Genomic DNA, 25,270 nt, shown 5'->3' on the forward strand with positions numbered 1-25,270 from the left:
CGGGGCCATCTTTGGTGCGGGGATCTCTTTAAAGGCACGACTTGGCACTCGTGCTGAAAATGTATGCAAGAACCTTCTCCACAGGCAAGAAGAAGAGACCACATCAGGGGAGGCAGTGGAGGCGTCTTTTATTGCAAGTAACCAAATTGTTTATCCGAGGCGAATGCATTTCGGCGATCTCTGTCGCCTTCTTCAGCGCCAAATGGTTTGAGCAGGAGCAGGGCGTTAGTCAAGGTTTTAATACCGGTGGCCCCTCCTGCATGATGTCAGTAGTCTCCGCCCCCTCAAGCAGCAATAGTTCGTGTTCTTGGCTGATCAACATGGAGGACGCCCCATGCATCTGTACTCCATGTCCCAGAATGCTGTGGACTGCTCTGGGAAATCTGCGAGGGTAAGTGATGGACCTTTCTGCGGGATACTGGCATCTATATATATACCCCCACAGAGGAGAGAGTGATGGTTTCTGTGTATAAGCAATTTAGCTCAAGGGCAGTCCCGTTTTCAGTATTTGATTAGTAGCTTATTCTAGCAGCAGAATGAAGGGATAGAGGTAGGTATCCCCACCTCTAAACTTCACCAAACTATTTGATCCTAGATCATTGCTTTCCAAACTTTTTAGAACCAGAGCCCAATTGGTATAACAACAAACATTCAAGACTCACCTAGCTTTAAAGGACAAGAGGAAGAGCGATTGTTTTTATATAAAAGTAGACCCGCTTTTAAAATGCTGTGAATTGCCAAAATATCATACTCTTTAAAAAATGTTGTGTACTCTATAACAGCAATTGCTTGTAAACGTCATGACCTTGACCATGCCTTTTGATATGATGTTATCGGACTGTGGCCAAGTTACTGATCTGCCCCAAAAAATGGCAGGTGGTGAACTACGCTGGAGCTGGATCTTTTTTCAGAGTGGGTGCTGGCCTATGGCAACTGTTTACTAAAATCACAAGGCTTCTGAAAAATCTTGATGTTGATACCAATCAATTTAGCAAATTAAAAAAAATATTCTGCAGCAAAATCCGAATGTATCAGGTATCAGAGCACTTTACATGAGCACCAGTTGTGTTACACAAGGACACAGTCATCATTTTTGTTAGGCATGGGGAAATTAAGTGATTTGCCTAGAATCACGGGATGTTGAGCGGCATTGCTGAGACTCAAACCCAGTTCCCCAGATTTGAGATTGACTTCCTCACAGGGAAGTTATAGTGTTAGACTCAGATTTCATGTGTACAAAATCATATAAATCCAGCAGTTATAGTTACCTGAGCTAACTATAACTTACACCCCCCGCAATGCACTGCTTATGACCTCACATCTTACATCATTCATAACATGGTCAGTGACATCATTGATGATATCTCAAATGGCATCACTGATGACATAGCTCATGACATCATCCAGTGAGTTTAAGTATGTTCTGAGAGTTTATGATTGTTAAACATTTATACTAAGCTACTAGATAAGTTATATTAGTATACTATGTATACTACTAATGAGTGATACTATCATTAACATGTGTGAGCTGAGTGGGTATATGACTGAATGTATCAGTGTGTGAGTGGGTGTGTAAGTGCATGCATGAGTGACTGTATGGGTGAATGAGTGGCTTTCTAACTAGGTCTGTAGATTGTGTGAGTGGTTGTATCAGTGACTGTATGTGTGTGAGTGGTTTTGTGGGTGTGTATATTGCTGCACAGGTGTATGAGTGGCTGTGTGGGTGAGTGAGTGAGTGTGTGTGTGACTGTATGAGTGAGTGAGTAGGTGTCCGAATGTCTGTATGAGTGAGTGACTGGGTGTGTAAGTGGCTGTATGGGTGAGTGAGTGGCTATATGAGTGTTTGGTTAAGTGAGTTAGAATGTGAGTCCTTTGGAGAGTGAGCATCTGTGTGAATGACTATATGGGCGAGTGAGCAGGTATGTGAGTGCTTGTTTGGATGTGTGAATGGGTATGTAAATGGTTGAGTGGTTGTATGAGTGAGTATATGAGTACTTGTATGGCTGCGTAGAGAGGATAGGTGTGTGAGTGGCTGTATAGGTGAATAAGTCTATGTGTGAGTAGCTGTATGGGGAGTGTATGGTTGTGTGAGTTCATGTATGAGTGAGTGAGTGGGTGTATGAGTGGCTCTCTGGAGAAGTGAGTAGGTGTGGGTGTACTTGTATGGGTTTGTGAATGGGGATGTGAGAGGTATGTGGGTATGTGAGTGGGGATACAAGGGATTGCATTGGTGTGTGAGTAGTTCTGTGGATGATGTTATGAGTGATGTTATGAGTGATATCATCAGTGATGTCATTTGATATGTCATCAGTGATGTCAATGACCATGTCATGAGAGATGTAATATATGAGGTCATAAGCAATGCATTGCGGGGGCATACGTTATAGTTAGCTCAGGTAAATATAACTGCTGAATTTCTATTGTTTTGTATGAGTGAAATCTGAACAATAACATCCCTGTAACCTTTGTTTTTTATCAGTGAATTTCTAAGTATTTAAAAATTCTATTTCCTAACTATAACGTCCCTGTAACATTTGTTTTTTCAATAAATTTCAAGGGTTTTTTAAATTCTATTTCCTAATATTACAGCCCTGTAACCTTTGTTTTTTAAGTGAATTTCTATGTTTTGTTAACTACTAGGCTCATTTGCAGAGTGGTGGAGAAAAGGGACCAGTGACTCTGGCCAACTCCCAGCAATCCCGCTGTGTGGGACTTACTGCTGGCAACAAGAGGGCTTCTTGGCCAGAAGGGCCATCAGCATCCAAAGGGACCTCAATCCTCAAACAAGTAGTGTGCCAAGAGGCGCTCTTGCAGAGTGTTGGAGAAAGGGGGCTGGGGCCTCCCATCAGCTCTCAGCAATTCCACAGCGTGGGACTTACTGCTGGGAACAGGAGGCCTTCTTAGCTCCCAAGGACACTAAGCAGCCAAGGGCACTTGATCTCCTAACCAGCAGAGCACCAGGAGGGACGTTTACAGAGTAGTGGAGAAAGGAGGCAGGACCTGCCACGAGCTCTCAGCAATCCCGCTGTGTGGGTCTTACTGGAGGTATCAGGAGGGGTTGTTGGCCACTAAAGACCCCCAATCAGCCTAAGGGACTTCATCCGCCAACCAGTAGTGCACCAGGAGGTGTGTTTGCAGAGGGGTAGAGAAAGGGGGTGGGCCCTGTAAGCTCTCGTCAGTCCTGACGTTTGGGGCATACTGGAAGTATAAGTTGGGGTTGTTGGCCCCTAAGGACCCTCTGTAGCCAAGGGGACTTCATCTCTCAACCAGTACTGCACCAGGAGGCCTGTTTGCAGAGTGCTGGAGAAAGGGGGTGGGCCTTGGGTGACCTCTCAGCAATCCCGTAGTGTGGGACTTACTGGAGGAAACAGGAGTAGTTGTTGGCCCCAAAGGACCCTCACTAGCCAAGGGGACTTCATTCCCCAACATGTTGTGCACCAGGAAGCCCCATTGCAGAGTGGTTGAGAAAGGGGGCGGTGCACTGGCAACTTCCCCTGTGGCTGGCGTTTTAAATTTGTTTAATATATGTTTGCAATGGAGGAGGGGGCCCCTCCCTGGGCCGATTTTGGCCCCAGGGACCCCTTCCCCTGGGGCGTGGCTTTAAAAGAATATTTATTATTAGGGAAGGGGGGCTGCGTGGCCCCCTCCCTGAGCCGTGTTTGACCCTGGGGATCCAATCCCTGAGGCCCCACCATTGCACTATGGGGAGAGGGGACCACGTGGCCACCCCACATTAAATTAATTATAGAGACCCGAGGAGTTGGAGGTCCCTGGGACTGTGGGGAGGGCTGCACAGGCTCCCCATGTTAACTTAACGCTTGCCCAAGGAGGCTGCTCTAGTTGAAAATGTTCTCAAGCCGAGTCCCAAGATGGCTGCCAACACTTCCTGGTTTGAAGTGTTGGCAGCCAATCAGATCTCAGCACAAGATCAGGAGGGTCACTATATCTACCGATTAGGATTTCTGTTAATATCTCAAAAACTACTGAACAGATGTATACTAAATAACAAAAAGGGCGCTTACCTGCCAAATTTGGTGTAATTCCGTTCAGCAGTTCAGGCTGTAGTCATGTCTAAATGTCCTATGAGAATTAATATATGGAAAATGCGTTTTGGGACCCACCCTTTTTCTCTGCCCCCGTTTAACGGATCAACACAACAATTTCAAAACAGCAGCTGGAGTGAGAATCATACTAGTTTTGGAAATCTCGCTAGAATTACATGGAAAGCCTGTTGGAAAGCAACTTTGGGGGCCCCTTGAGGGCCCCCTTTCTACCATGGCCCGCTATGGTGCCCCCTGTAAATCCTTGCATCATATGGCAGGCACCATGAAGGATTTACAGTGACTCCCATTTCTCTATGAGAGCTTGTGCTGCGGCCGGTCTCCAACTGCCGCTCCAGCTCTCATAGGAAATGGGAGTCTGTGACCGTACCATGTGCGGTCGCATTGTAAGTGCGGTTTCGGACCGCCGACCCGAGGTCGGTCTCAAACCTGCAGGGATGTCGATCGGAGGAGACTCCGACCGACATCCTAATTAGGGGGTCAATTAGGATGGCGGACGGACAAAGTCCATCCGCCTTCCTGTCGGAGGACGGGACCATCCGCCACAGGGGCAGAGTTCCCGTGCCTCGAATTAGGATGCACCCGCCACAGTGGTGGGTGCATCCCGCATTTTTAACCGCCCGCCGCAATGCTAAAAATGCATGTTGTGCGTTTCAAAGCACAACATGACAGGCACCGCGCGGTGCCTGCCATGTTGTATTTTGAAACGCAGGGGGGTACCATAGGTACCCCCCATGTGCACCCCCCACCCCCCCTTCACCCTGGGGGCCCGCAACGGGCCCCCAATGCAAAGACTGTATGCCTTTTTGTGGCGGCATTGCCGCCACGGAAAGGCATTGCCCACAGCACATCCTAATATGGGTGGCAGTGTCTGATAGACACCGCCACCATATTAGACCTTCATATTAGGTCTTCCCGTCCGCCGCAGTCCCCCCCGCCATTGTCATATGGCGGGGAGGAAATAGGTGGCGGACGGGCACGGATGGCAGACGGATAGCCCTCGCCTGCATGGCGGTGGCGATCCGTCCGCCATCCTAATTGGCCCCTAGGTTCATACTATTCCCACTCCAGTCGGTGCAACAGTAGGGAAAGTGTTGGATTGCGGAGGGGTCAAATTTACTATTCCCACTCCTGTCTGTGCAGCAGTAAAGAGAGAGTAGTTTACTACAAACAATTAAAACCTTTTAACAACTACAGTAAATAACAACAAATATAAATATTTCAATCTATAATAATTGTTTTTTTTAAATAAATACGCATTTATTACATTGTTTAATAAATATTTTAAATAAAACAAATAATGATATCATTAAAATACCACACTATGGGGTCCATTAGGATGGCGGGCGGATCGCCCCGCCAGGCCGGCGCTAGCCACCGCCGGCCTGGCGGGGGCGATCCGCCAACCATCCGTCCCGGAATGACCCCCAAGACCGTCCACAGCTTTTCCGATCGGGGCGGAAAAGGGTTTCTACGGATGGCGGTGTCTTTCAGACACCGACCAGCCATATTAGGATGGGCTTTTTAAAATGCCTTTCTGTAGTAGGGGATCTCTGTGTATAGTCATAATCTAGTGAATAGTCCCGCCCATGTGCGTGGACCCCGGAGCAATCAAAAATAATCTCTTACAGTGTCAAAAAATGCAGAAAATGCATAGACACTTAAGAGAGAATTTAAAGACAGATAATGCAGCCAAAAGGCTACACTGTCCAGTACTTCAACTAGAAATTTCCACCATAAAATCCACAAAACAGCAAAGCCTGTACAGATTTCCCTTGCTTAACAGCAAAATCCCTCAGGAATGATAGAGAGAAGAACCTGGACAGACAAGCCCCATAGGCTGCCATTATGTGGCTTAATTAGGATACTGTGCCTTTAAGAGAACCTTCCAGAACCTTCTCTCAGTATCCCAGAATGCATAGCAGGTCCAACTTAGCCTCAGTTCTTTTTTCCGGCTCCTGCAAGCAGGACCCTGGAGCATTGAGCTCTCCCTTTCAAGGGTTTTTGTTAGTGTTTTACACTGATTTCGATTTTTGGTACTTTTAAAGTACTCTGGTGACTTTCTTTCTGTGTTTCTGCACTCTTTTTTGTCCAATAATGCCTGCATTATTCGACAAATGCCCTGAGTGCTCAAGAAAGAAGGCCAAGACAGACTCCCATGAGGTCTGTATTCTCTGCCTTCCCTCTTCCCACATCCCTGAGGAGTGTAGGATCTGCAGAAGCTTCTCTGGAAGGACCCTGAAGGAGAGGAAGAAGATCAGGCTTCAGGGCCTTGAGGAGAGAAAGCTGAAGGCACGAGGTGGGTCAGGAGGGGCTCCTTCTACCCATGCTGAGGCCTCTGGGGGGCTCCCCAGGGGCAGGAAGACCAGCCCGCGCCCAAGGTCTCCGTCTGGGTCAGTTGCGCTGACCACGACGTCGAGGGGACGGTCAACGGCCAGTTCCAGGTCTCCCCAGGGCTCTGGGTCGAGAAAACGTCGCCCGTCGACGTCGAGGAACGTGTTCCGGCCGCCGTCGAAGCCGGTGTCGATATCCTCGTCGTCGCTGTCGGCGTCGAGTGATCGACATCGGAGGGCCCGGCGTCGGCGCTCGCCGTCGAGGCGACACCGCCGTTCGCCGTCGAGGACATCGTCGTCGAGGGGATCCTCGTCGTCAAGGTCGCCGTCGAGACGTAAGGCATCTCCGGCGCCGAAGAGGTCGACGTCGAAGCATTCCAAAAGGCCGACGTCGAGACGGTCGAGGAGATCGACGTCGAGAAGGTCGGAGAGGTCGACGTCAAGAAGGTCCAAAGGGTCGCCGTCGAAGCGATCCAGGAAGTCGACGTCGAGACCGGCGAAGAGGTCGAGGTCGCCGTCGAGGCACCATCGCCCGTCGTCGAGGTTTCGTGGCTCGTCGATCTGGTCAGGGTCGACGTCGAGACGGAGACACGGTTCGACGTCGAGGAGTGTGATTCGGTCGACGCCGAAGGACCGTTCGACGTCGAGGGGACATCGGTCGTCGTCTGGACACCGGTCTTCAGCGTCTGGAGGTCCTAAGGACAGGCCCAGGATTGTGGGGGGCTCCCCACTCTCTGGTAGAGGTGATGGCTCGCCGGGACCGGCGCATTCCGGGGTGGATACTCCGATGAAGCCGTCTACGCCTCCTCCGCGACCGGCTGTGCCGAAGGGTCCTCCTCCGAAGGCCCCTACCCCGCCTCCGAAGCCGGCTCCGCGGGACCCGCGTCCGGTTGCTCCTCCACCCCCGATCCCACCGAGGGAGGTGTCGATGCCTAAGTTCCCGACGCCTCCGAAGAAGACTCCTAAGAAGCCTGGAGCTCCTGACCCTGGGAGGCCGAAGGAGCGTCCGAGGCCCAAGAGGTCGAGGTCTCGCTCGGGGAGACGGGACAAATCAAGGAGTGGCCGCGGATCTTCATCACGATCCAGGCATCATCACAAGAGACGTCGGTCCAGGTCACGTTCTCCTTCTGGGACCCGTTCCTACTCGCCCACGCTGTCCGATTCGCCGGAGACTAGGGTGTCTCCGATAGACGATATTAGCACATTTCAGGAGGTTCTCCTGCGTGGTGCGGCGAAGTTGGGCATTGAGGTTGAAGCGCCTACGGCTTCTACCTCGGTAATCTTTGAGACTTTACACAAGAGGCACTTGTCTCGCCCCCTGTTACCTCTGGTGCCGGGGCTCCTTGAGCCCGCCGAACAGCTATTCCTGACGCCGGCAACGGTGAAATCTGTCCCTTCCAGGATACTGAAAAAGTACAGGGCTCCGGACTCAGACCCAGCCTTCTTGAGGAAGGACCCGGTACCGGATTCAGTCATCGTGACTGCTGCTCGGAAGCTTCATGCCACCTCCCCTGCGTCCACGGTGCCTCCGGACAAGGAGAGCCGGTGGATCGATTCTGCCGGTCGCAAGGCGTGTGGGACATCCGCCTCGTCCATGAAGGCAGCCAGTGACTCGGCTTTGCTGGGACGTTACGACCGGTCCCTTTGGGACTCGATGGAGCAGTTCGCAGATCTCGTCCCTCGAGACCGCAAGGAGGACTTTGTGGAGATCGTCAAGGAGGGGATGTTGGTCTCTAATCAGGCCATCGGCGCCGCAGCAGACATATCGTTGCTGTCCGCGCACGGATATTGCCACGGGATTCACCAGAGACGCCATGCTTGGCTCAGGTTGACATCGTTGAAACCGGAGGCACAGCAACGCGTGGCGAATCTCCCGTTTTCCGGAGATACCCTCTTCGGGAAGCACGCGGATGATGAGATGGCCAGGCTGAAGGCCGAAGCGGAGACCCTGACGGCAGTGGGCCTGGAAAAGCCCAAGGAAAAGAAACCCTTCCGACAGTACCAGCGTCGGTTTGGGGCGCAGGGTCGTGGAAGGGGGCAGTCTGCTGGTCAACATCAACAGCGGCAGCAGCAGCAGCAGTACAGGCAGCCCTTCCAGAAGCGGCAGGGTGGTAGAGGTCGTCAACAGTCCTCTACCGCGACCAAGGGCCCGGCCGGGTCCCGTCCCTGAGCTGTTACTTCCCCCTCGTCCGTTACCCGCTCCGGTGGGGGGAAGCGTTCATTTTTTTTCTGGCAGAGTGGAGAAAAATTACTCAGGACAAGTGGGTGCTGAATATTGTTTGCAATGGATACAGTCTACGTTTCACCAGCCCTCCTCCATCGATTCCTCCCGTCAGCTCGCAGTATCAACTGCGCGAGCTTCAGACGGAGGCGGACGTTCTGCTAAGGAAAAGGGCGATCGAAGACGTACCTCTGGCTCAAAGAGGAAGAGGTCTGTACTCTCGGTTCTTTCTTGTCCGCAAGAAGGACAAAAACGAGTTCAGGCCCATTCTGGATTTGCGGCAGGCAAACAAGTGGATTCGCAGAGAAAAGTTTCGCATGCTGTCGTTGCATCAGATCTACCCTCAGCTGCAACGGGGAGACTGGATGTGTGCCATAGATCTACAGGACGCATACTTCCACGTGCCCATTGCATGCAAACACAGAAAATTTCTGCGCTTTCAAGTCGGCACCAATCACTATCAGTACACGGTGCTACCCTTCGGACTGAAGTCTGCACCCAGGACATTCTCAAAATGTATGGCAGTGGTAGCGGCACACCTGAGGAAGAACAAGGTGTTTGTCTACCCGTACCTGGACGATTGGTTGATCAAAGCCTCCTCCTTCTCGGAAGCCCGAGCACACTTCCAGAAGACGTGCGTTCTCTTGAACAAGCTGGGGTTGCACATCAACATGTCCAAGTCGGTCCCGATTCCGGTGCAGTGCATCCAGTACTTGGGGGCCTCCATCAATACGCTGTCAGCAAGCGTGTCTCCTTCGGAAGAGCGACGTTTATCACTCGTTCGGAAGGCTCAGGCTCTCATGAAAACTCCGTCTACGACTGTGAGGACCGTGTCTTCTCTACTGGGATCGATGGCCTCTTGCATCTTTCTCACTCCTCACGCGCGGCTACAGATGCGTCCTCTGCAGGAGTGCTTGGAGGATCAGTGGGACCAGAGGAGAGGTTCTTGGGACGACAGGATACGACTGTCTCTACATGCTCTTCAGTCTCTGAAGTGGTGGTGCTCGAAGGAGAATCTCCTCAGAGGCGTTCCCTTCCACAAGGACATTCCCACACAGACCATCGTGACGGATGCGTCTCTCCAAGGTTGGGGGGCGCATTCCGGAGATCTGCAAATTCAAGGGACGTGGTCCCCGACGGAGTCCACGTACCACATCAATTTCCTGGAACTGAGAGCTGTTCACTTGGCACTGAAGGCCTTTCATCCGTCCTTTCAGACCAACTCTCTGCTTGTTCAGACGGACAACACGACTACGATGTATTACCTCAACAAGCAGGGGGGCTCGAGATCGCGCACTCTGTCGCAGGAGGCGCAGGCGATCTGGCACTGGCTTCTGGCTCGAGGACTGTCGATAACGGCCACCCATCTGCCAGGTGTGCAGAATGTTCAGGCAGACGAACTGAGCAGAATCGTGCAGGAAAACCACGAATGGGTCATAAACGACGAAGTACTAGGAGAAGTCTTCGCAAGGTGGGGAACTCCAGACGTAGATCTGTTTGCCACCGCCGAAAACAGCAAATGCCGAGGCTTCGCCTCCAGGTACTTCCAGCCAGGGACGCTGGGGAACGCGTTATGGATCAACTGGTCGAACAGCTTTCTGTACGCTTTTCCACCAATTCCCCTGATTCCGGCGGTTCTCATCAAGCTGTCTCAATCCAGGGCGAGAATGATTCTGATTGCCCCGGAATGGCCCAGACAGTGGTGGTTCACGGACCTGCTTCACCGATCTCTCCTTCCTCACATGAAGCTGCCGTGCAGGCCGGACCTTCTCACGAAGTTCGGGGGGCGGATGGTGCACCCCAACCTCTCGTCTTTGAGTTTGGCGGCATGGCTCCTGAAATAGTGCAATATGGCCATCTGAATCTCCCAGAGGATTGTATGGGCATACTGAAGGAGGCTAAGCGACCTTCCACTAGGACTTCCTATGCTTACAAGTGGAAGAGGTTTTGCATCTGGTGCAAGTCTAAGAACTATGACCCTACGTCATGCAAGGAAGATGTCATCCTTCCATATCTGCTTCATCTGGCGCAGTCGGGCCTTAATGTCCATTCCATTAAGGTTCATCTGGCTGCTTTGACTGCCTACAGGAAAGGCCCTTCACAGACTTCCTTTTTCCAGATCCCTGTGATCAAAGATTTTTTGGAAGGCTTGAAGAAAGTGTTCCCTCCTGTCAGGCTTCCTTCGCCTTCATGGGACTTGAATGTGGTGCTGTCCAGATTGATGAAGGAGCCTTTTGAACCCATTCATAAGGCTTCGTTGCAGCACCTGTCCTGGAAGGCGGCGTTCCTCGTGGCCATTACATCGGCCCGCAGGGTGAGTGAGATTCAGGCATTGTGTTGCCAAGAACCTTATACTGTATTTCATAATGCTAAAGTTGTTATGCGTACTCACCCTAAGTTTCTTCCCAAGGTTGTTTCTGATTTTCATATCAATCAGACTATCACTTTGCCTACGTTCTTTCAGAATCCTTCATCTCCGGCGGAAAGGTCTTTACATTCCCTGGATGTGCGGAGGGTGCTGAAGTTTTATCTTGATAAGACTAAAGATATTCGTAGGTCAGACCAATTGTTCGTCAATTATGGCTCAGTCAGGACAGGTCTTGCTACCTCTAAACAGTCCATCTCGAGGTGGATTGTGTCCTGCATACAGTTGTGTTACTACAAAGCTAATAAGACCTTAGGAGGTAAGCCTAAGGCTCATTCCACCAGGGGCAAGGCTGCTACGACAGCTATGCTCCGTAATGTTCCCATTGCAGAGATCTGCAAGGCGGCCACTTGGAAGTCGGTCCATACCTTTGCTAAGCATTACTGCCTGGACACTGATGCCAGGGCAGACGCTCAGGTTGGGCAGGCTTCGCTGCGGAATCTGTTCGCACAGTAGTGGCGTTATTTTATTCTCCACCGCCGCTTGGTGTGGGGATGGGCTTGCCATTCTATTCACTAGATTATGACTATACACAGAGATCCCCTACTACAGAAGGAGTAGTTTCTGTCCTGTAACTCCAGTTCTGTAGTAGGGGTATCTCTGTTATAGTCATAAGCGCCCTCCCGCCTCCCCGGTGGAGTGTTGTTCATGATCATAATGCTACAGGTCTGGCGTTTCCTACGCCCTCGAAAAGAACTGAGGCTAAGTTGGACCTGCTATGCATTCTGGGATACTGAGAGAAGGTTCTGGAAGGTTCTCTTAAAGGCACAGTATCCTAATTAAGCCACATAATGGCAGCCTATGGGGCTTGTCTGTCCAGGTTCTTCTCTCTATCATTCCTGAGGGATTTTGCTGTTAAGCAAGGGAAATCTGTACAGGCTTTGCTGTTTTGTGGATTTTATGGTGGAAATTTCTAGTTGAAGTACTGGACAGTGTAGCCTTTTGGCTGCATTATCTGTCTTTAAATTCTCTCTTAAGTGTCTATGCATTTTCTGCATTTTTTGACACTGTAAGAGATTATTTTTGATTGCTCCGGGGTCCACGCACATGGGCGGGACTATTCACTAGATTATGACTATAACAGAGATACCCCTACTACAGAACTGGAGTTACAGGACAGAAACTACTCCTTCCGTGGCGGCATTAAGGCATGCGGAGTCTGCATTGGGGGCCCGATGTGGGCCCCCATGGACTCCGGGGGTGGGGGGTACCTATGGTACCCCCAGCAGTTCCATGCACAGCATGGCAGGCACCGTGCGGTGCCTGCCATGCTGTGCATGGAAGCGCACTGCATGCCTTCCTGCGATTGTGGCGGGCGGGACTGAGTGCACCACCGCCACATTGGTAGGAATGCAGGATGCGCCTGCCACTGTGGCGGGCGCATCCTAATGCCAGGCACTGACCCCCGCCCTTATGGCATAACACATAACATAATTAATAGCACATTTTTTAAACAATACACAGCTATTTTTATGTTTATTATTAAGTAATTTCCTACACATATACCTTTAGAAAGTAAACAACACACACCTAAAATATATTTTACAATTGTAATAATTACAACATTTTAATAATTATCAATTAAACAAATAATATTAATTAGGTAATAAGAAAATAATTACATTTCACTAGATTCATCTTATTTTAATACAAAGAAACAGGAAAGCGTCGGCATTCAGTGGCTCATTACTCTCTTTAAAAAGTAATGATACCCTTTGATCCCCCCACCCTCCCCCAATTCCACCCTTTGTGGACAGTAGTGCAACAAGTGTCTCACAAACCTACAGCTTGCATCCTGCCACTTTCGGCGGGATGCAACCTAGCTCATTTCTTTGGGATCACCCTGTGCGGGTAGGTTCCACCGTTAACTGTCGACCTGTTTCTGCATGTGGGTCACACAGTAATTCTTCGGTGTGTTCTCAAAAGGCATCAGTATCCTCCCCGATCTGCCAAATATCATATAGAGATCCTTAAGAAGGGTTCAACATGTCTGACAAATATCTGGTGCTGTAAAGTATGGGTCCTCTCCCTAACTTACTAAGCAAGGAAGGGGTATTGAGAAATTGGGGATCGGAGGCTGAAAAACAACATCTGACAGAAAAGATTTAAGGAAACACAAATAGTTCTCTTAAAAAATAATTGCAACCCCGCATGAAACGTCATGGCTAAGACTATACAAAATTCCACATAAAAGTTACACACAAAAGTAATGAGACATTGTTGTCTGGGAGTTCAAGTCTTTCCTCACTCTACCAGTCTAGGACCATGCACTTTCACAATTATTGGAGCAAAGCCAGGACATACATAAGCAGATGAGGAAGGATGGCATAAGGGGCATCTCAGTCATTCCAACCAAGGCCATGAAAATGAAGGTTAGGGGTGCGAGGCCATTCAGGATGGAAAGAGCAAGTCCGAGGCCTGTGATGATCATCTTCATGATTCTGTGACCACTGAAGAATATGCCAGTAAGACAGGACATCAAAAAAGATTATTTCAGTGAACAAAAGATGGGATCTAGGTTATTTCAGAAGAGATGGGCTCTGGCTGAAAGCTCCATCTTCATACAGTGCAGAGTGTGACAAACTGGTCCGCCCGGAGGGAGCGAGTACTATTTCTTGATTATGTGCAAAGGCTGAGGGGTGGTAATGCTGATGGTGATGGATGTGGGAAGTCCTATACAGGACCAGCCCTACAGCGCCTTTCTTTCAGGAAACACCAGCAAATATTTGAAAGCATGATTGGCAAGGCCGCCTATGAGGCTTTCAGAAGTCCCAAACACAAGTGAGAGGTGTCTGGAAGATTGCAGGCATAATACTGTGTTAGAAAGAGGGCAGTGGTCTTTTTCTGGATCCTCAGATCTATTAGGGTCATGACCTTCCCTTTCTCAGGCATGCCCTAAACATGGACACCAACAGTTCCAACATGATCCTTTAGTTTACGGACATTCATTGTTTTCCAAATTGCATTTCTAAAAAGAGACTGGTAAAAGGTCAATGGGATGATGCCCGTCAACGCCGGGTGGGGCACAGTCTCTCCACTTGGGAGCAAAACCTTGCTTCTATTGGTAGCGGTGTCCAGGGTATCACCCAGCACCTGTGATCTGGAGCCCGGTGGCACAGGAGAGAGGTCACATGATGCCGTTCATCAGGTACTGGAATCCATTGTACAGCTTGGTGGTGATGTACCGCATACTACCATCAACAAGCTGCTCCATCAGTAGCTGCAGCTGTTCATGTGAAATCGCTCTTTCAGGTTGCGAATGGTGCTGGAGCCATGAAAGCATGGCAACTGGGAACCTTGCTGCATTATCTCCACGATCTGCACCACTTTGTCCATGTGCTTCCGAGCAGCAATGAGGCCCTGCAGCATCAGCATCTTGTAGTAGTTGAACATGTCACCATCGAGGCCTCCCATCACATCACCAAACTCAGAGGTGAGCTTGAAAGCAGATGTCTCAAAGCCAAAGTTTATTGGAGAGCTAGAGAGAATGAACCCAAAGTCACTGTGGATGATGTGCCCCTCCGCGTCCAGCAAGATGTTCCCATTGTGCCGGTCCTTGACCTGTAACAGGTAGCACACCAGACAGTAGCCGGCACAGCTTTGTACAAAGTTGCGCTGAGCAGTCAGGAAAGCTTCGGTGGTATAGTTGCCATGCTCTTGGAGGAAGTAGTCCAGCAGCAAGAGCTGAGATTGCTTCTTCACCTGATGGATGGAGACAGCGTTGACAATGGGCTCAATCATGCCGCTGTCGGAGGAGATAACCAGGATTTTGTATGGTTTGATCCACAGAGGAACACGTTCCTGCTCCCAGATTACCTGTAACTGTTTGAGGACTTGGAAAGCTAGCTGCTCTTGGCGGAGGTCATCCCCACATTTCACAATTACGGAGAGGAGTCGTCAATTAGGAAAGGGCCCGTATGGGGACCCTTCCCGGATCCGCGGGACTTTCTCCTGCCAGGGCTCCTTCAGAGCCACTGCGGATGGGTCATCAGGATCTCTTCAAAACGTTGTTGGCGCATGTGCAAGGTTCTCGGACAAACATCGTCTGATATCTTCAGCAGCGATGAAGACCGGCTCCTTGCTTTCTTGGCTGGTGATGCTGTCCACGGAAAACTGTGAAATATTGTCACAGCTGTTGGTGTGGACCTCGGGCAGCTCCACCTGGAGCTCCCCAATGTCATCCACAGACCAGGCTTCGTCGTCATTGTCCTAGTTGGGAACGATGGTGAAGCTGCTGGCCCTCTGCTCATGGGTTATCCCACAGTCCAGAAGGTTTTCCACTGAGCGCGTGCTCATGATGCGATTCTCTGGAATACGGACAGGTACCACCGAGGTCTCGAAGTTTTCACATTCAAGTACTTCGACATACACTAGATATGGAGCCTTGTCCTTGGAGTTCAGCACCACGGCCTGGGTGTGGGGCACTCGTACGACATGGTGATCGAAGGCGGCAGTCGGCAGCCAGACCCGGGCCGGAAGCTTATGGTTCAGCAGCAACAGCTCAGAGATGAGCCGCTGGGTCTTCTGCTCCTTGGTGGGCAGAGTAGCTAACCGCTTCCCAATCGCCATCATAGACTTGATGAACCCCCGCTCAGGAGCCAAGCGTACAGGCTTATCATCGTTCTCCACTCTGGGGTTGCTTGCTGTTCGCTTCAGGCTGCTGTTCAGGCTGATGCTGACCGTTGCATCGGATTTGGAGCGCTGATGAGTTTGTTTGGAAGGGGACAACCCCATGTCTGGGGCTGGACTGAGTGTGGGCAGCTCCCTCCTCTTGTGCGCTGGCTTCAGTTCATCAGAGAGGATGAGTTTGCGCAGCTTGGTCCCATGGGAGTGGCGCTGGGTAGAGATGTGCATGTCCGAGGAGTCGGCGCCAAGAAGCCAGGCGCACTGCAGCGAGAAGTTGATACTCTGCCGACAGCGGTGTACGATGTATGGCTTAATGGCATCCCCAACGTCTTCGTCCATGTGGATGTACATGTTCAGCAGCTGCGGCAAGTAAAAGTCCACATCCTCATTATGGAAATAAAAAAGTCGATTTCCAATGTAAGCCTGCACCCCAGGCTCCTTGGAATTGTACAAGTAGAATATGGCCATGGAGATGTCAAAGAGTTTAGACTCAAAGAGCCTCAGCAGACAGGACTGCTTGGCCAAATTGTTATTTTGTCGCCTTCTGGCATTTTTGACAGTATTAATGTCAAGTGGTGACTCAACCTCCTCTCTGATTTTTGTGGGGGTGCCCACGGTAGTTTTGAGGTTTTGATGCCCATTTCGCCCGTTCAGATCTCTGTTCACCAGCCCAGTCTCACCATGATAATCGCTGTCCTCTTCAATTGATTCGCACCCATCGATCTGATCCAGATTAGATTTATTTAACTTCCAGCCCTTTATCTTTACAAACCCAACAATATGCACCTAATATATTTAAAAACATGTTAATTACATAATTTAAATAGGTAATTATCAATTATGCAATTAACTAATAATAAAATAATTATATTTAATTACCTTTTCACCCTTTACCACTACAAACAGCATGCACCTCATATATAACTTAAAAGATTTCCTAATAACAAAGTTTACTTAAATATCAATTAAATAATCATTAATAATTAACATGAATTATTCATTAATTCCTTCACACCCTTTACCCTTTATGAAAACCACAACACACATCAAAAGGATTAATAAATAAGTAAGGTAATTATACACTTTATATCATTAATGATCAATTAAATAACGAATAATAAATACAAATAATTATCAAATAATTATAATTAAATTACTTTCCACCTTATACCCCTACAAACCACACAGGCAGAACTTAAAACATCATGCAATAAAAAACAATTAACATGCAATTGACATAATTATCAATTAAATATTTATTATTAATTAAAAAGGAAGTATTAACTATTATTAAATTACTTCCCAGTCTGTACCCCTAACATAATTAAAATAATTATGTACACAGCTAACATAATTAATAATTAATGAATTAATAATATTTACTCATTATGTATTACGTATAATTAAATTACTTCCCACCCTATACTCCTACAATCCCCACAACCTGCACCTAAAATGTAACACACTAAAATATTATTACAGAATTATTTATCAATTACATAAGTAATAGTTAATTATATTTAGATTACTTCCCTCCCTGTACCACTATAAACCCCACAACCCGCTACGGCAATAAAATACAAACAAAACAAATACATTACATTTAAAAACAGCTAAAAATTGAAAAACTATATTAAAAAACATTAACAATAATTATACATACAATTTATAGCCTAGTAGGTATCTTGCTATCCTTTTCCAAAGGCTCCCAGTATATTTTGTTCATTGTAGATCATGCTACTAGGTACCCAGATGCTATACCATTGACCAGAGTGACTACTTCAGTAGTAGCACAGGCAATGATAGAGTTCTTTTCATGGGTGGGATTTCCCTAAGAACTCCTGACTGATTAGGGAACACCGTTCCTGTCTAGGGTAATGGCACAGGTATGCAAGATTCATGGCATACAACAGATTTTTGCCTCCATTTACCACCCCCAAATGGATGGCCTGGTTGAGCAGTCCAATTCTACCATTAAAGCAATTTAACAAAATAGATTTTAGTTTTGTTTGCTGTTCGTAGCCAGGCCCAGTGTTCCACCGAGTTCTCCCCATTCAAATTGTTTTTCGGCCAATAGCCTAGGTCTTTACTAATTATGGCTGCTGAGCACTGGTAATACGAGGAGAACGAGGTGTTGGAACCACTGGAATATGCAGCAAGTTTAAAATCCAAGGTCAACACTCTGGGAAGAAGTATGGCTAAACCTAGCCAAAGCATAGAAAAACAAAAGACTAGATATGACAAACTGTCTAGGGTAGGAGAACTGAGTGTAGGGGATAAGGTCTTGGTATTGTTTCCATCCTCTGACAGAAAGTTACTAGCCAAGTAGCAAGGTCCATTTTCTATTCTGGGACAAATAACATGGTAACATACTGGGTAACGGTGGCCATAGAGCTAAGAGGGGACAAAAATCTCTCATAAACCTTCTAAAGAAATGGGAAGATCCGAACATGCAGACAGGACGCCTACTTTCTTGTTGACAGACTTTCAACCTTTGGAAATCACATTTTCCCCTAGGACAGACCACAAATGTAAGGAAGGTTGGACTAGGACCCTTCCTTTGTTCTGAGCAGGGAAGTCAGCTGCGGTAAGTGTTGGGGATGTCTTTTCTATGAAAAACAACTCTCATTCAGCATGATAGTGTCACTGAGGGTAGTCAGGTGGTGAGGTTACAATCATATCGGATACCAGAGGCCAGGTTAAGTGCAGTAGAAATTAAGGTACCATTATGTTAAAAGAAGGAATTGCAGAACCCTCCAACAGTGTTTGGTGTCTTCTGGTTATGTAGGTTCCCAAACCCTTAGGTTTTGCATTGACTTCCGCCAACTAGTAGGTTTAAGTTTGATACTTACCCGATGCTCGAGTGGACGAATTGAAAGAAAACTTGGGGAAGGCTGTGTGTTCCTATCCACCCTTGTTCTCACTAAAGGATACTGGCAGATTCCCCTGACTAAGAACGCTAAAGAAAACACTACTATCTCAACCTTCTCTGGTCTATATCAGTCCAGGATTCTGCCTTTAAGTCTCCATGGGGCCCCTGTGGCCTTTCAACGGCTGATGGACCAGAATTTATGCCTGCATCAGCAATATGCGAGGCATATCTGGATGATACTGTTATATTTGACACCTCCTGGGTTGTCCATCTCCAACACTTAATGGCTGTCTTCACTGCTCTCCGAGAGTCCGGACTTACAGCAAATCCAGAAAATGCACTGGGGCCACCGACTCAATTCGCAGCATGGGGGATCACATCCGAGCTGGTATGATCAGTCCGCAGGTGAATAAGGTCAAGGTCAATAGAGACATCCCTAAATCCTTTTTGAGGTTAGTGGGATTCTATAGACGCTTTATACCCCACTTATTTGAACTGGCATCCCTTCTCACGGATCTACTGAAAAAGAACCAACATGCAAAGATAACCCATTGGTATCTAGATCAGCTATGGAGCTCTGACCTGTTGAAGGAAATACTGTGTACTTTCTAATGTGCTCAGACTTTTAAAAGTCTTTTGTCTTACAGACTGACACATTGGGTAGGGATCTCAGTGCAGTCCTGTCCCAACTTTACCACACTGGCCTCCTACAGCCTGTGGTTTACATAAGTAGAAAGCTTCTTTCTCGAGAAATGTCTTATGCCACCATTGAAAAGGAGGACTTGGCCATAAAGTGAACTATGGAGGCTCTCCGGTATTATTTGCTAGGATTGTCGTTTGTTTTGCTTACGGATCATGCCCCTCTCATTTGGTTGGCCCACCACAGAGATTCCCACCCCAGAGTCTTACATTGGTACTTAGCGCTCTAAACGTTCTGATTTCTTTGAGGTTCTAACTGCTGCGGTTCTAACCAAGAGCCATGTCTCAAGCCACGTAACTGGGGGTCTCATGCTTCACTGGGCTCCAGAGAAACAGAGACACAATGACCGCTGGAGTCAGGAGCAGCAAAGTAGGCCCCAGAAGCATAGGATAAGGGATCCGATGAAGTCCGGAATAATAGCTTTAAGGTCCTTGCTGCTGCGGCTCTAACCCAGAGCCATGACCCTAGGCAAGTAAATGGGGGTCTTATACTTCATTGGGCACTAAGGTGGAGATACCTTGTGGGGCTGTGAGGCTCATGCTAGAGGGTTTTGAGGAGGCACTGCTACAAAGGATGTTCACTACTGAGCACTAAAACCCTCTTACCATGAGACTTTTGGAACCAGGACTCATTTTTTAGTTTTTTTATGTTATGGATCACAGATGAAGGGCTGCAACATTACAAAATAAAATTATGGACGGAGTGTTAAAACGTTTCAAATACTCCACCCCAGTCACAGATCTGGGTTTACTCCATCGCTATTTTGCCTGCTTGTCACCCCAGTTTGGACCCAGCCATATGCAAGTCAGTATTGACCCTGCTCCCCATTGCACCAGTCGAGACCGAACTGACCGGTTAGGTCCTCCTCTGGACCGGAAACAAGCATCCTGGGACTGGTTTTGGGATATCACCCCTCGTGAGCCAGGCTAGCTTGAATCCAATGGCGCAGTGAGCAAGGGACCAAGATCTGGGCATACCATTAGTCACTTAGGGCTCACATAGCAACATCTCAAAATAGAATGATGAACGGACTATTGAAAGGGCTGACCAACTTATAAGAGGGTAAGCCTGATACTTAGGAGGTATATTTATGTATTCTCCCAAGGGCTGTCAAAGGTTGTGAGAGCATAGCAGAGCACTGGACAGACCTGAGGAACCCAACACATAGAGGCCTCCAAGGCAGACTTTAGAAAACAGAGAAACAGTCATTTTCATAATTTATTACCAGGTGGTTTGCACCTTAAACTTCTACTTTAAATGATAACAGTAATAAGATTCACTTTGGATAAATAGCAATCCATAAAGCATACCGCATAAAAGCATTCATAAAACAATAATTAACAATCAATTAACAATAATATTTCATAATTTATTTTGCAATTAAAAAGTCTAATATGCCATTGAAAGGATATCCTCATGCCAATGCCCCATATTATGTAATATGAAACCGTCCTTCAGACAATATTTTCAATTGTTGACTTATTTCTATATAGTATGGGGCACTAGATGATCTTGAGTTTCTCATGCAGATATTCAAAGCCCAAATCAGGTGTTCTATAACATTTTTCATTTTTTTTTAACTGTTTATTGATTTTTAGGAAAAAGACAAGAACATTTGTCAGACTATTATCCTTCTTCATATGTCAGCAGTATAGGAACTTCCCTACACATCAGTCAAGAAAAAGGAAAAGAAGACAAAACAACAGAAAAGTGAAAAAACAACTGTGGTTCCTGGGTCACCATACAGTGTTCTTATACAACATGGTGGGGTCATGTTAATATTATATTTCGTTTTTTTATTGGTTTTCTTAACATTTTCCAATATAACATGCAATGTGAGCTTACAACATGAGGCTTTCAGGAGCATAATAAAATCGTACATTATACATACAGTTAGGAGACGTCTAGACACAGTGATCAGTCCGAATTGTAGGCCCTTCCCAGGATGACCCAGTGGGTCCATCGTATCAAATCTACTGGAACATCGTTAGGTCCAGGGGCCTTAGCACCCAGACTGAGAGCGAGAGCTCTATTCATTTCTTCAAGCGTGACTCTCAAATCTACCTTGTCAATATGTTCTAATGGGGTACCATGCGAATGTGAGACGAGATTTCCTTGGTCGTTATAGACCTTAGAAAATTGCTTGATCTAGGATTCCTCGGATATAGAGATCTCAATTGAGGGACCCTCACCAACTGTTAAAAAAGGGGCCCTCACTGCTCTCCAAAAAGCAGCACTATCTTTCTGTTTCACTGCGCAGTGGATGGATTGCCACGCTTCGTCTCTCAGGGTGCTTTTTCTCTCTTTAATAGCCCGTTTGCATCCCAGGTCAACCACGCAGCACCTGTTGGGAGGTAGGTATGTTTGCCGTTGGGGCTCTGTATCAGTGTCTTGTTGCATGGTTCCTTACAGGGCAGTGAAAGCAAGTTCATAATGCTCTGTCCGCCTACCCCACACCCGGTCAAATTTATTAGGATAACCTCTGGCTGCATATACAGTTTTGTCCACCCCCATACATGTGTCCATCCCAGCAAACCCTGGGCCTTGGTAGGTATAGTAGGCGACCCCCAGGTTTCTGCCATATCCTCTTCACCCCTATCAACCCAAATGTGCCAAAAATCCACTTTTTCCTAGGGAGATCATAGTCACCAGGAGTATGAATTGGAGAGTATGTGGTATCTCCTCTCCCAGTACTGCACTAAGTTCCTGCAATATTGTGTCCCAATATGTCTGAATCTCTTGGCAATCTGACAAAATGTGATAAAACTAAGCTTCAGCCTCTCTGCAACTAAGACAATTGGACGAGGGGATCTGCCCCATTTTATGAAGTTTAACCCTGCCTAAGTAGACCCTGTGTAAGTTCTTCAATTGAATCAGGCGGAAGTGTGATCTTATGGCAACCTCATGATGCATCAGGACGGCCTCCCGGGTCACATCTTCCATCTCACCCAAGTCCTGTTCACACTATTGTCGTTGGCCCCATAGGTTGTCCGGAGGATTATTTATAATGGCTTTTTAGAGCGAGGAGACCAACTCCCTCCCACCCCCTCAGCATGATGGTTACCGGAGCAGGAGATTTCCTAGTGGGACAGACTCTGGCAGGTCTTCCCAGGCTATCCCTTTGGTGGGGAGAATGTGGTGTCGTTTCTTTCTTTGTTGACAGACTTTCAACCTTTGGAAATCACATTTTCCCCTATAGGACAGACCACAAATGTAAGGAAGGTTGGACTAGGACCCTTCCTTTGTTCTGAGCAGGGAAGTCAGCTGCGGTAAGTGTTGGGGATGTCTTTTCTATGAAAAACAACTCTCATTCAGCATGATAGTGTCACTGAGGGTAGTCAGGTGGTGAGGTTACAATCATATCGGATACCAGAGGCCAGGTTAAGTGCAGTAGAAATTAAGGTACCATTATGTTAAAAGAAGGAATTACAGAACCCTCCAACAGTGTTTGGTGTCTTCTGGTTATGTAGGTTCCCAAACCCTTAGGTTTTGCATTGACTTCCGCCAACTAGTAGGTTTAAGTTTGATACTTACCCGATGCTCGAGTGGACGAATTGAAAGAAAACTTGGGGAAGGCTGTGTGTTCCTATTCACCCTTGTTCTCACTAAAGGATACTGGCAGATTCCCCTGACTAAGAACGCTAAAGAAAACACTACTATCTCAACCTTCTCTGGTCTATATCAGTCCAGGATTCTGCCTTTAAGTCTCCATGGGGCCCCTGTGGCCTTTCAACGGCTGATGGACCAGAATTTATGCCTGCATCAGCAATATGCGAGGCATATCTGGATGATACTGTTATATTTGACACCTTCTGGGTTGTCCATCTCCAACACTTAATGGCTGTCTTCACTGCTCTCCGAGAGTCCGGACTTACAGCAAATCCAGAAAATGCACTGGGGCCACCGACTCAATTCGCAGCATGGGGGATCACATCCGAGCTGGTATGATCAGTCCGCATGTGAATAAGGTCAAGGTCAATAGAGACATCCCTAAATCCTTTTTGAGGTTAGTGGGATTCTATAGACGCTTTATACCCCACTTATTTGAACTGGCATCCCTTCTCACGGATCTACTGAAAAAGAACCAACATGCAAAGATAACCCATTGGTATCTAGATCAGCTATGGAGCTCTGACCTGTTGAAGGAAATACTGTGTACTTTCTAATGTGCTCAGACTTTTAAAAGTCTTTTGTCTTACAGACTGACACATTGGGTAGGGATCTCAGTGCAGTCCTGTCCCAACTTTACCACACTTGCCTCCTACAGCCTGTGGTTTACATAAGTAGAAAGCTTCTTTCTCGAGAAATGTCTTATGCCACCATTGAAAAGGAGGACTTGGCCATAAAGTGAACTATGGAGGCTCTCCGGTATTATTTGCTAGGATTGTCGTTTGTTTTGCTTACGGATCATGCCCCTCTCATTTGGTTGGCCCACCACAGAGATTCCCACCCCAGAGTCTTACATTGGTACTTAGCGCTCTAAACGTTCTGATTTCTTTGAGGTTCTAACTGCTGCGGTTCTAACCAAGAGCCATGTCTCAAGCCACGTAACTGGGGGTCTCATGCTTCACTGGGCTCCAGAGAAACAGAGACACAATGACCGCTGGAGTCAGGAGCAGCAAAGTAGGCCCCAGAAGCATAGGATAAGGGATCCGATGAAGTCCGGAATAATAGCTTTAAGGTCCTTGCTGCTGCGGCTCTAACCCAGAGCCATGACCCTAGGCAAGTAAATGGGGGTCTTATACTTCATTGGGCACTAAGGTGGAGATACCTTGTGGGGCTGTGAGGCTCATGCTAGAGGGTTTTGAGGAGGCACTGCTACAAAGGATGTTCACTACTGAGCACTAAAACCCTCTTACCATGAGACTTTTGGAACCAGGACTCATTTTTTAGTTTTTTTATGTTATGGATCACAGATGAAGGGCTGCAACATTACAAAATAAAATTATGGACGGAGTGTTAAAACGTTTCAAATACTCCACCCCAGTCACAGATCTGGGTTTACTCCATCGCTATTTTGCCTGCTTGTCACCCCAGTTTGGACCCAGCCATATGCAAGTCAGTATTGACCCTGCTCCCCATTGCACCAGTCGAGACCGAACTGACCGGTTAGGTCCTCCTCTGGACCGGAAACAAGCATCCTGGGACTGGTTTTGGGATATCACCCCTCGTGAGCCAGGCTAGCTTGAATCCAATGGCGCAGTGAGCAAGGGACCAAGATCTGGGCATACCATTAGTCACTTAGGGCTCACATAGCAACATCTCAAAATAGAATGATGAACGGACTATTGAAAGGGCTGACCAACTTATAAGAGGGTAAGCCTGATACTTAGGAGGTATATTTATGTATTCTCCCAAGGGCTGTCAAAGGTTGTGAGAGCATAGCAGAGCACTGGACAGACCTGAGGAACCCAACACATAGAGGCCTCCAAGGCAGACTTTAGAAAACAGAGAAACAGTCATTTTCATAATTTATTACCAGGTGGTTTGCACCTTAAACTTCTACTTTAAATGATAACAGTAATAAGATTCACTTTGGATAAATAGCAATCCATAAAGCATACAGCATAAAAGCATTCATAAAACAATAATTAACAATCAATTAACAATAATATTTCATAATTTATTTTGCAATTAAAAAGTCTAATATGCCATTGAAAGGATATCCTCATGCCAATGCCCCATATTATGTAATATGAAACCGTCCTTCCGACAATATTTTCAATTGTTGACTTATTTCTATATAGTATGGGGCACTAGATGATCTTGAGTTTCTCATGCAGATATTCAAAGCCCAAATCAGGTGTTCTATAACATTTTTTTTTAACTGTTTATTGATTTTTAGGAAAAAGACAAGAACATTTGTCAGACTATTATCCTTCTTCATATGTCAGCAGTATAGGAACTTCCCTACACATCAGTCAAGAAAAAGGAAAAGAAGACAAAACAACAGAAAAGTGAAAAAACAACTGTGGTTCCTGGGTCACCATACAGTGTTCTTATACAACATGGTGGGGTCATGTTAATATTAT

The 25,270-nt window shown here is 47.3% G+C and overlaps 1 protein-coding gene and 1 pseudogene across 1 annotated transcript in view; one reads left to right on the forward strand and one right to left on the reverse strand.

Moving 5' to 3' along the window:
* Positions 1-14,167: 14,167 nt before the first annotated feature.
* Positions 14,168-25,270, reverse strand: part of LOC144820249 (phosphatidylinositol 4-kinase beta pseudogene) — a 49,966-nt pseudogene continuing 38,863 nt past the window's right edge.
* Positions 20,841-25,270, forward strand: part of SLC25A51 (solute carrier family 25 member 51) — a 308,137-nt gene continuing 303,707 nt past the window's right edge. The window contains exons 1-2 of the mRNA XM_078676307.1: positions 20,841-21,002; positions 25,084-25,249. The gene's annotated coding sequence lies outside the window, so the exon portion shown is untranslated. The remainder of the gene's footprint in view (positions 21,003-25,083; positions 25,250-25,270) is intronic.

Source organism: Lissotriton helveticus, chromosome 2_1 (assembly GCF_964261635.1).
Source record: "Lissotriton helveticus chromosome 2_1, aLisHel1.1, whole genome shotgun sequence".
NCBI lineage: Eukaryota > Metazoa > Chordata > Amphibia > Caudata > Salamandridae > Lissotriton > Lissotriton helveticus.